This window comes from Artemia sp. Qi Xiang Cuo, chromosome 21 (genome assembly GCF_049724085.1).
Source record: "Artemia sp. Qi Xiang Cuo chromosome 21, ASM4972408v1, whole genome shotgun sequence".
NCBI lineage: Eukaryota > Metazoa > Arthropoda > Branchiopoda > Anostraca > Artemiidae > Artemia > Artemia sp. Qi Xiang Cuo.
In genome coordinates, this window is record NC_142814.1 from 43,021,551 (window position 1) to 43,033,265 (window position 11,715).

Below are 11,715 nucleotides of genomic sequence, written 5' to 3' on the forward strand. Positions count from 1 at the left end.
ACATTAAAATCAATTGACACGAGATTGGCTAATCTAGAAAATCGAGTAATTTCTGTGGAAAATGCTCAAGCTATCTTACAATCCAATGTTGCTCAAGTTGGTAAAAATTGAGATGCAGTAAATGAAGAAGTAATTTCACTAAAAACGCAAATGAATATTGTATCCACTGAAGCAAAATATTACCGTGAAATTGCATCTTCGTTGTCGGCACGATTAATGGCAGTAGAACATTTATCTACAGAAAATAACATTATTGTGTGGAATACGGTTTGTGATGATGTAGCCACTGCTAAAAGTTTATTTCAAGAAATATGTACCAATGGTTTAGAATTAACAAAGGTTCCAGAATTTACAATTGTGACGAATAAAAAAGAGCAAAAGTTTTTCAAAGTTAATGTTAAATCACGCGAGGCGAAGTTAATGATTTTACGTAATGGGAAAAAACTTAAGAATAAGACTTTCGGTTCAAATACAGCTATGAATAATGTTTACGTCAGCGATGATGCTCCATTGTGTGTTCGTGAAGCGCGGAAGAGACTTTACGAGACTAAATCTAAATTGAGTAGAAAGAGTATTCCAGCCTGGGTATCTAATACTGTTCCTCCCTTCATTCAGATTGAGAGAGAAGGCGTTGGAAAAGTGAAATATATGTATAATGAGCCAATACCAGAGCTACTTGATTGTTGATTCTAGCATTTCATTTTGTTTTGTTTTGATGTTTAGAGTCATTTTTTGCTATTATAAGATGAATTTGTATTCGTGGTTAGCGGCACTAGCACAAGTGTGTGCCTGATGAAGAAAACCAAATATATATTTTCTCGATTACATTATCCTGTATTTTTTAATATGAGTGAGATTTTTCCCTTTTTATTTTCCATGATTTTTTTTTGTGTTATATTGTGTGGGCAGTGGGTGCAGCGGCGGGGATTTTCTTTTGTACGAGACGGTGGAGCGTGTTCTACTGTCTTGTATGGACGGTTCCATGTTGTTTTACTTATTGTTTATGATGAAATGGCAGGGTGGTTTTCGTCGCTATTTATGTTATGTTGTATCTTTTTATTTTGTATTTTATTTATGATAAATTTTATTTTTAATTTATTTTCTCTTTTTTTTCAGTTTTTTTTCTTTTGTTATTGGTTGCGGCCCTCCTGGATACTGGAGATCACTTGTGGTTGCTGTAAGTAGAGTTAATTTTTCTATGAGTTTCCTCGTTTGCCTCCTAAGCTTGTGTCTTGAAAAAATGAGTTGGATTATGACAATAATAGATTGAAAAAACTTCAGAGAAATTCATTGAGTTGGGATGTTCTGGGGAATAGGGTCTTAAATCAGGATTATGATGAGGGAACGAAGGAGGATTTTCCAGTGGTTAAATATAAATTTCCAGTTGATATTAGAAATAAATCTACTATGGGTCAGCAAAGTTTGAGCATTTTCCATTTGAATTGTCAAGGTCTTTCTAGTTCATTTAATTTTTTAACCGAACTATGTAAGTTTTCTGAGTTGGATGTGCTTGCATTGAATGAAACGTGGCTTCGTAATCATACAATTAGTCTACCTGAAATTGATAGTTATGACTGTGTGACGCAGAATAGGGAATCACGATTACATGGTGGATTGGCTTTATATTGCAGAAAGAATATTACAATGAAAATACGGAATGATCTACGTGTAAATAAATAGATGGTTTTTGAATCAATGGCGGTTGAACTTTTTAAGTCAGGAAAATTTTTCTTGGTGGTGGTTGTTTATTAAACTCCATCTGGAAATGTGCAGCAATTTGGTGATTTGCTGTAGCGGCAAATGGATACGTTGTCAGGTTTAAATCGCCCATGCTTTGTTTGTGGAGACTTTAATCTTGATCTATTTTCAGTAAATGTAAACCCGAGAGTTCGTGATTTTTTAAATGTTATGTTGGGTTACGGTTTAAGACCGACAGTTAATATATGTAGTCGAGTGACTTTGCGCTCAGAATCACTTTTGGATAATATATTTGTTAATGTGAAGTATGATTTTGCTGATGTTATTTTGAAGGATGTTTCTGATCATTTTGGTGTTCTCGTTGTTATTAGAGAGTTTGGTGTCCCTACAGCTATGAATATACCTCCACAAATTTCTGCATTGAAAATGGATGCTGAGTCTCTTAACATATTCAGAAAAAAATTAAAGAACACTCAATTTGACTTTTCAGAAAGTACTGATCTACAAGTGAATGAAAAGTTTTCAGTCTGGCATTCAGAATTAACTAAATTACTAAAAAAAAGTTGTACAATTATTAAAAAACAAACGTTTCTTGTTACCCCTAGAAAACCCTGGGTTACTAGAGGACCGATGACGGCCGTATCAACTTGAAGACTCCTATATAAATATTCTGTAGTGTCTCCTGAGGCGAAAGTGAGATACAAGAAATATAATTGTGAAATCAATAACCTATTACGAGAAGAGAGAATTAATTATTATCGAAATGAGATTAAAAAAAGTGCAGGTAATCCCAGACGAACGTGGAGAGTAATTCACTCTGTTCTCAGCCCTTCCAAAAGTTCAATTTTACCTGAAAATTTCAACACTGATGCTTCGATTGTAGATAATATGTGTTACCATTTTTCTATTGTTGGTAAACGGATAGCGAACTCCACGAGAAAATTTTCTGAGGATGGAACATACCACCAGTTTTTACCTGGGGAAAGTGATGTATCTGCATATCTGAAACCAGTAACTGCTAGTGAATTACGTACCACATTGTGGAACATGAGAAATAATGCTTCGGGTGCTGACTGCCTTTCATTGCGTGTACTTAAGTATGTTTTCTCGGAAATATGCGACCAGGTTTGTTTTCTATTTAATATGTGCCTAAAAGTTGGTGTTTTTCCCGATTTCATGAAAATTGCTAGAGTGGTTCCGCTTTTTAAGGGCGGGGAAAAAAATTTGCCGAATGATTATAGGCCTATTTCATTGCTGCCAGTTTTATCGAGAGTTTTTGAAAAATTGATTAGTGGCAGGATGGTTGATTTTCTTGAGAATAAAAAGTATTTTAGTAAAACTCAGTTTGGATTCCGTAAAGCAATGTCGACAGATCAAGCTCTTATTTTTCTCACGACTTTTGTGAACGATGCTCTGGATCAAGGGTGGAAAGTTGCATCTGTTTTTTTTGGACATTGTGAAAGCCTTCGATGCAGTGGACCATGGAATTCTTCTGGTGAAGCTGAGGAATTGTGGTTTTTAAGGTATGTTTTATCGTCTATTGGAATCTTTTCTCCAGGATAGAAAGCAGTTTGTCAGTGCTAGTGAAATTCAATCGCAAGTTAAAAGTGTTGAATTCGGTGTCCCTCAAGGGTCTGTTTTGGGGCCACTACTGTTTCTTATATATATTGATGACCTGCGAAATGCTATCAATGGACTTACTTTTGATTTAAAATGTCGTGATACTGGAGCATCAAAATCTATTTTGACTTATTTCGCTGATGACACGCATCTAACTGTTGCTGCAAAAACCGGGGAAATGCTTATACAGAATCTTCAGACTGGCATGTTAAACATTCAGAAATGGATGAGGGTTAACAGACTTCAGCTATACCATGCAAAATCCCATTTTGTAATGTATGGGAGAAGTAGCAATTACTACCCTTGGATTGAAAAAATACAGTTAGGTGAAAATATTCTGCCTCGGGAAGTTTCGACAAAGTATCTAGGGGTGATTGTTCATGAGTGCCTTAACTTCAAAGAGCACATTTCATGTGTTAGTGGCAAAGTCGCCAGAAATGTTGGGATGAGGAGGAAACTGAAGCACTTTTTTCCGAAAGACATTATGAGATTACTTTATTTTTCTTTTGTTCACCCATACCTTCTATATGGTTGTCTTGTGTGGTCAAGCACGTTTTTAATTCACCTTCGTCCCCTTAGAAGTTTACAAAATAATGCCCTACGTGTTTTAACTGGAGATAATCATAATATGTCTGTTAGACCTAGATATAATCAAGTAAATACATTACCGATGGCTGGATTATTCCGTTTTTACAATGCTCTTTTTATGTTTAAATATACTCACGCCTTATTACCTGAGTGTTTTAGGGAAATGTTTACAAGTGGTGTTAATTTTCATAATTACTCGACTAGAACATCAACACTAGTTCGGCGACCTCAGGTTATTACAAAGCGATCTGTTTTTTCCGTAAGACATGTTGGCCCTAGGGTATGGGAACCATTAACGCAGGTAATTTCAACAATTGATGAGCTAAATGAATTTCGCAGTAAATTAAAAGGACAGTGTTTGTCTACATATGAGTTTTAATCCTTGCTGGGCGAATTTTCTCTCAAGTGATTGTGACACTTTTTTTTGGGAGGGCGACGAGGAGGTAGAATAGAATGAATGATTTTTAGTTTTGTGTCTTCGGTCTCCAATTAGGTCGTGAAATTATTAGAAATTAATTTATTTCGTTTATTTTTATTTATTTATTTTCTTCTTATTATTTTTTGTCCCTTTTTTTTGGGGGGGGGGGTCTAAGGCTGGCGGGTAGTAATTGTGTATTGAGGGTTTTGTAAAAGGTGATGTGTACCCATACAAGTTTAATAAACTTCGGGTTTTGTTGTTAATGTGTTGTATTTTTTTTAATAAAACCTTTTTCTCTCAAAAAAAAAAAACTATGAAAAGAAAAATTAAGCGTGATTGATGGAAGCGGTGGACATGGGCTAGGCGAGATCCATGTCAAAATGAATCTATTTTTGGTATTAGTGTAGCAGGTGTTACCTGCATTTACCTGCAACAAAGAATTTAGAATTGATATAGGACCATAAATTTGCCTGAAATAACAGGCAAACAATCGTTTAAATTCATCTGTATCTTTCAAATAGTACCTATTCGTTGCCTAAGCTTAGGCCCATATTCTGAAAAAAAATTGAATTTTTCACACATTTTTGAAATTTTTGGGTCACTTGCCCGAGACTCTGGGCGGGTGGGCGCCCCCAAATATTGTCCCAAATTCCTCTCTCAATTTAGCACTTGTTCACGGATGCCCAGCGTCTCCAATCACTTTCCCAATAGTATCTCAGCTCAGTTCAGAATTCTGAGCCAATTTCCACTATTTCAAGTTTAGGGTCACTTGCCTGAGACTCTGGGCAGGTGAGGTGGGCACCTCCGAAAATTGTCCTAACTTCCACTCTCGCCTTAGAACTTATTCACGGATACCTAAAACCGTCAACGGTTAGACTGTTTCCCTAGCGGTAGCCATGCATGCGCTACACACATACCAACAATATTTTATTTTTTTTCACATGGGGTCCCAATCTAGCCCATGTCCATCGCTTAGCATTCAGCTTACACACATAACAACAATATTTTTTCCCATTTTCACATGGGGTCCCAATCTAGCGAATGTCCATCGCTTAGCATTCAGGCTTTGACAAATAAAGCCTAGATAGTCAGACCCCAACGCTCCAATCTGAACACTGAACGCAACAAAAAAAAATGTCCAAATTTTGTCTAATAATTAATTAAAAATTTGCATTCAGAACCCCTGCCGATAATCCACAGACCTTATATGAGGGGGTCACTATACATTGAAAATAGTGAAAAATTAAATTTGCTCAGAATGCTGGACTGAGATGAGGCAATGAATAGATACTATTTGGAAAGTGATTGGAGACGACGGGCACTCCCTCCCCGCCTATCTTGAAGAGAGAAGCTTGAATGTCAAGCGAGCGACATGGGCTATATTGGGATTCCATGTGAAAATGAAAAAATATTGTTGGTATGTGCTTACCGGATGTTTACCGCCTGAGCAACGGTCTAACCATTCACGGCATTAGACATCCGTGAACAAGTGCTAGAGTGAGAGAGAAATTTGGGACAAGGGATCCCCAACTCGCCCAGAGGCCCAGGCAAATGACCCAAAATTTGAAAAACTTAAATTTTCTCAGATTGCGGGGCTGAGCTGTGCCAATGAATAGGTACTATTTGGAAGATGATTGAAGAGAGACTAGGTTGAGAGAAGCATAGTATAAGGGTACAATTATAGAAACCAAGAAATTGGGCTTGTATGATGGAAGCGGTGGACATGGGAAAAATTGGGACCCCATGTGAAAATGAATATATTGTTGCTATGTGTGTTGCGAATGGTTAGCGCTTGAGCAACGGTCTAGTCATTCACTACCTAAAGCTTCCGTTAACCACTGCTAAGGTGAGAGAAGAATTTGGGACAATGTTTGGGGGCACCCAACCGGCCCAGAGTCTCGGACTCGGACAATTTGCTCAGATTGCGGGGCCGATCTTAGGCAATGCATAGGTACTATTTGGAAAATGATTGGAGAGAGACTAGGTGGAGAGAAGCATAGTATAAGGGTACAATTATAGAACACCCACAACAATGGGCTTGTATGATGGAAGCAGCGGACATGGGCGAGATTGGGACCCCATATTAAAATATTTTTTTTTGATATGTGTATAGTTGATATATCTCTCCGCTGGGTTTATGATATAATATGAGAGGGCTAGTGTATTTAGTCTCCTTTGCCTGTTGGTCTGTAATCAACATTATTACCAATTGTAATTCAACATGATAGTCTGCTTGACTGAGATCCTAATTCTGAGCAAAGTGGATTTCAACCATTCAGACTTTTGGGCTAAGACCCCAATTATGAGCAAGTGGATTTCAACCTTCCTGACTGGTGGACTGTCATCCCAATTATGAGCTAGTGGATTACAAAATTTTTTGATGGTGGACTGAGATCCCAATGCTGAAAATGTTTAAACTCCACTGTACAATTAATTAAAATTTACATCCTGAGTCTCTGCCAATAATCGACAGACCTTATATAAGGGGGTCACTAGATAAAAGAAAAATTGAACGGGATTGATGGAAGCGGTGGACATGGGCTATGCGAGATTCATGTCAAAATGAATCCATTGTTGGTATTGGTGTAGCCCATGGTAGCATAGCTTGAGCAACGGTCTTACTATTCACGGCCTCAAGCAACCGTCCACCTATGATAGCTCTACCCAGTTGATGTGTGTGGAATTTGATAACATTTAAAATAGGAAGTCGACTAGCATGCCAGTGAAGACCCAAGCAGAGAGAGAGAGAGAGAGAGAGAGAGAGAGAGAGAGAGAGAGAGAGAGAGAGAGAGAGAGCCAGTGTGCCTTTCATTTCTACTAGGGCTTGTAGGGTATGTTTTGGTCTATTTGTTGTTACGGCAAGGCTCGCATTAGTTCGACCAATTTGTCAGTCAGACTTTGACAGATCAAATCTGTCGCTTCTATCTTGTATTTAGAAGTCAAGTGAAAGTTTGACTCCAATATATGTCTTAAATTGGCCTCGAATCCACATGAAGATGAGATGGCTTGTTGGTTTCAACCATTCAGGCTGCTTGAGTGTGACCCCAATTCTGAAAATGTCCAAATTTTGTTTAATAATTAATTAAAAATTTGCATCCTGAACCCCTGCAAATAATCCACGAACATTATATGAGGGGGTCACTATAGAAAAGAAAACTTGAGCGTGATTGATGGAAGCGGTGGACATGGGCTAGGCGAGATCCATGTCAAAATGAATCTATTGTTGGTATTGGTGTAGTACATGGTAGCTTCGCTTGAGCAACGGTCTTACCATTCACGGCCATAAGCATCTGGGCACCTTTGTAGCTTTATCTTGATGATTGATATTTAATTGTAATAGATAGGACTGTGTACTTTGATAGTATGCCAGGAGAGAACCCAAAGACAGAGAGCCAATGTGCCCATCATTTCCTGTTGGGCTTGTATGGTATATCTAGCTCAATTGTTGTCACGGCAAGGCTTGATCAGTTGCACCAAAAGGTGACTTGAATCACACGCCCAATAAAGGAAAATTCTCTTGTGGAAGTGTGTAAAGAACGAGCCTGTTTGAAATTGGCGAATGTTAGTTGGACCATCCAACTGCTACCCGCGAGAGGCCTTTTGCCAATTGTTAGTACAAGCATAGTGGTTTCGAATGCGCTAGGATTGCAAGAGGAATACTTCCCAATGGGTTAGCGTTTCAAAAACACTATAAACTGATGGTGGTTCAGAGTGATTTGGTTTTGAACCACAGGGAATCACTAAGATCCTAACATCTGTTGAGCTAGACGAATCTTGGATATTGTCAAATCCTTGATTCGGTAATGATTTTGGTATCGTTAGAGCATTTGACTGTGGGATTCAGGGATCTTGAAAGGACGATGGCAAGGTGGCCGTACTCCTACAGACACCTGAATGGTTCACTGTGTTTCTAATGTGCCTGATGGTAACGTGAATGTGTTACCTGGTTGATCCTGCCAGTCGCATATGCTTGTCTCAAAGATTAAGGAATGCATGTCTAAGTACAAGCCCCCAGTGGGCGAAACCGCGAATGGCTAAAGAACTGATTGATTTGTAAAGCGATATTCACCGACAATATGTGGTTATATGTTTAACTAAGATATACAAAACAGTAAAAATATAAACCAAGAAAATGAAGTTGCTTTGATCGATGAAAAATACACCTCTTGATGCGTATATTCTCTTGGTGAATCTGACTAACTAGATCAGCTCGCACGGTCTCGCACCGGCGACGTGTCTTTCAAATGTCTGCCTTATCAACTTTCGATGGTAGCCTATGCGCCTACCATGGTTGCAACGGTTCACGGGTCATCGGGGTTCGATTACGGAGAGGGAGCCTGAGAAACTGCTACCACATCCAAGGAAGACAGCAGGCGCGCATATTATCCACTCCAAGCACGGGGAGGTAGTGACGAAAAATAAAGATGCTGGACTCATCCCAGGCCCTGTGATTGGAATGAGTACACTTTAAATCCTTTAACGACGATCCATTGGAGGGCAAGTCTGGTGCCAGCAGCCACGGTAACTCCAGCTCCAACAGCGTATATTAAAGTTGCTGCGGTTAAAAAGCTCGTAGTTGGATATGGGTCTCGGTCGAGTGGTTCCACCTCACGGTGGCCACAGTCTCGATCGGACAATTCATTGGATCGTTCGGGGTGCTCTTAACCGAGTGTCCTGGGTGGCCGATACGTTTACTTTGAACATATTAGAGTGCTTAAAGCAGGTGCACCGCCCCTGAATATCACAGCATGGAATTATGGAATAGGATCTCAGTCTTATTATGCTGGTTTTCTGGACTTGAGGTAATGGTTAACAGAGACAGACGGGGGCATTCGTACTACGACGCTAGAGTTGAAATTCTTGGACCGTCACAAGACGAACAACTGCGATAGCATTTGCCAAGAATGTTTTCATTAATCAAGAATGAAAGTTAGAGGTTCGAAGGCGATCACATACCACCCTAGTTCTAACCATAAACGATGCCAACCAGCGATCCACGGACGTTACTTGAGTGACTCCGTGGGCAGCTTCCGGGAAACCAAAGTGTTTGGGTACCGGGGGAAGTATGGTTGCAAAGCTTAAACTTAAAGGAATTGACGGAAAGGCACCACCAGGAGTGGAGCCTGCGGCTTAATTTGACTCAAAACGGGAAACCTCACCAGGCCCGGACACTGGAAGGATTGACAGATTTAAAGCTCTTTCTTGATTCAGTGGGTGGTGGTGCATGACCGTTCTTAGATGGTGGAGCGATTTGTCTATTTAATTCCGATAACGAACGAGACTCTAGCCTGCTAAAAAGACGATGGATCCTAGTGGTGGATCGCTCTTCTTGGAGGGACAAGTGGCGTCTAGACATATGAGTGACTAATAACAGGTCTGTGATGCCCTTAGATGTCCTGGGCCGCTCGCTCTAGACCCGGTATGACGCATCTTTTAACCCCGGTCAGAGTTGACCTTTTAAGATCTGCCACACTTAATGTTTTTTTATGTTTTAATGAAAGTATAAACATTAACCCGGACTCAAGCAGCTTCACACGGCCGTCTCGAGATTCAAGTACTTACCTGCCCGGTGTACCAACCGCCCGTCGATACTACCGATTGAATGATTTAGTGAGAACTTCGGACGACTCGCCAGGGCAGCCTCCGGGCCGCTCGTGTTGGGGTTGAAAGTTGTTCAAACTTGATCCTTTCGAGGAAGTAAAAAGTCGTAACAAGGTTTCCTTAGGTGAACCTGCGGAAGGATCATTAGCGTTTGATAAGCGATAAGGAGACTCTTGGCCCCTGTGGTCAGTGGTTTTTCTAATGGTTGTTATTGATACACGTCCCCATGTTTGGTGTTTGAGGTGCACAAGTAGGTTTTCCGCGTGTGAGGAGTACCCTTGTAAAGCATAATTCATAAGGGCCATTCGTTGAACAAAAAAGTGCTCAACGGAATCTTGAGGAATGGGGGCTTAGAGGCAGTTATTGTGGGGATGATCGCCTCAATGTTTGGTTCGTTACTAATGGAGAAATGGTGAGACCATTGACTGTGAGGACTACCTAAACTGGCTCTATAGTGGGGGATCTCAGAAAAGTTGAGCATGCAAAGCTTGTTAAGATAGTAAGTTGATGGAAGATAGTAGGATAGATAGTGTTAAGATAGATAGTGAGATGGAATCACTATGACGTCATGTTGAGATGAACCAACACTGAGGTGATTGTTCCTGCCCCAGCAGCATATTTGTGTGGGGGGGCCACGAGATGACGACTAGGTATTGTCTCGAGGTCTTGGTATCTGTATCAATTAAAAGGATGAGTGGTTTGCTTTTGGCAGCAACAAGAGATTGGATCTTGCTCTTTAGTGGGGGCTCTCTGAGGAAATCAGCATGCAAAGCTTGTGTTGAATCTCGAGTTGTGTGTGGGCCAAATTCATGCCTCTTTGAAATAGTGGACATCAGATTACTAACACTGTGATAGTTGCTGCCCCAGCAACATTCTGGTGGGGCCCGGGATGCACTCTTTACCCTTCTTGAGGGCCCAAGTGGTGCGAGACGAAGGGATTGGCTTGGTTAAAAGAGAGGCGCGTGAGTCCTCAGGTGAACCAAAGTCTTGCACTGTGATTGCACTAATGTAGCATCGGTTTTGCAAGCAATAAGCCAACATGCTCTTGAACTCTCGATGTATATTTTCTACGTGTGAATTCGTAGTGAACAATAGTCATTTGGGGACTAGAGTGGCTCTGTGATTCCAGGATCATGGAAACCACTCCGCGAGATTAAAGGGAGTGAAGGTGAGCATGCCCAATATAGCTTGGCTTGAGGTGTGCAAGGGTGCAATTGCATTGGCCATGTTTGAGGGAGAATTTGAAACATTCATTAGAATGACCATGGAGGATGGATCACTTGGCTCACATTATGAAGACGAACGCAGTTAGACGCGTGATTCCATGCGAACTGCAGGACACATGAAACGACTATATTTTGAACGCAAATTGCAAGTCCAGCCTTTGAGCTTGGACTACGTCTGGCTGAGAGACGGATGTTATTATCCTACGGTATTGTTTACCATCACTTCGAGGCTCCTTGCTATTATTTTTTGTTGATTACAACCAATAGAGAATGTAAGCGATCTCGTCAAGTGTTGTGTCAACTGTTGATGTTGAGAGGATTTGATGAGAGGTATTGGTCTGGTTATACTGGTCTCATTTGCCTCTTTTGGCCGTGGGTTAGGAATTCATGGTACAAGGCGTGCAAGTGATCTCATCAAGTATACAAGGCCCAGGGCTATGCATCTTGTGGATCACCCTTTTACTTGTCACCCAACTGGGTAATGGTAACTGAGCTCCTTATAGGCGGAACGAGAGGAGTGTTATCATTATGGGTTGTGCACAGTAGAAGACACAATGAAAATGA

The 11,715-nt window shown here is 40.4% G+C and overlaps 2 pseudogenes; both read left to right on the forward strand.

Moving 5' to 3' along the window:
- The first annotated feature begins 8,264 nt into the window (after positions 1–8,264).
- On the forward strand, positions 8,265–10,072 carry LOC148939589 (small subunit ribosomal RNA; annotated as a pseudogene).
- A 1,113-nt stretch (positions 10,073–11,185) lies between these two features.
- Positions 11,186–11,340, forward strand: LOC148939590 (5.8S ribosomal RNA; annotated as a pseudogene).
- Positions 11,341–11,715: the final 375 nt, after the last annotated feature.